Genomic DNA, 280 nt, shown 5'->3' with positions numbered 1-280 from the left:
AAACAGACGTGGGGTCAGTGGCGGTTTGGGTGAGTCGTCTGGCTCGCGGCGGCGCACACGGGTGTCCCTCAGCGAGGAGGTCGTGTGAGGCCGCGCGATCGCCTGCGGGGTGAGAGGGAAGGGGAGACTCGAGCCTGCTCTGACGGGGAGTTTCGGGGACGCGGGGGCAGCTGCAGCCACTCGGCCAGCGCACCTAGTGGGTGTTGGGGGGGCAGGGGGCCCACCAGCTGCGGGAGTGCTGCGGTCTGGAGGAAACGGGCGCCGTCCAGTGACTGGTCTA

The 280-nt window shown here is 69.6% G+C and overlaps 1 protein-coding gene across 1 annotated transcript in view; it reads right to left on the bottom strand.

Moving 5' to 3' along the window:
• Positions 1–280, bottom strand: part of LOC119592236 (activating transcription factor 3-like) — a gene marked incomplete in the record, with an annotated part of 5,641 nt that overhangs the window by 1,032 nt on the left and 4,329 nt on the right.

The sequence above is a fragment of the Penaeus monodon genome, chromosome 29 (genome assembly GCF_015228065.2).
Source record: "Penaeus monodon isolate SGIC_2016 chromosome 29, NSTDA_Pmon_1, whole genome shotgun sequence".
NCBI lineage: Eukaryota > Metazoa > Arthropoda > Malacostraca > Decapoda > Penaeidae > Penaeus > Penaeus monodon.
The sequence above is the reverse complement of the archived record's forward strand: the minus strand, read 5'-3'. Positions and strand labels throughout refer to the sequence as shown.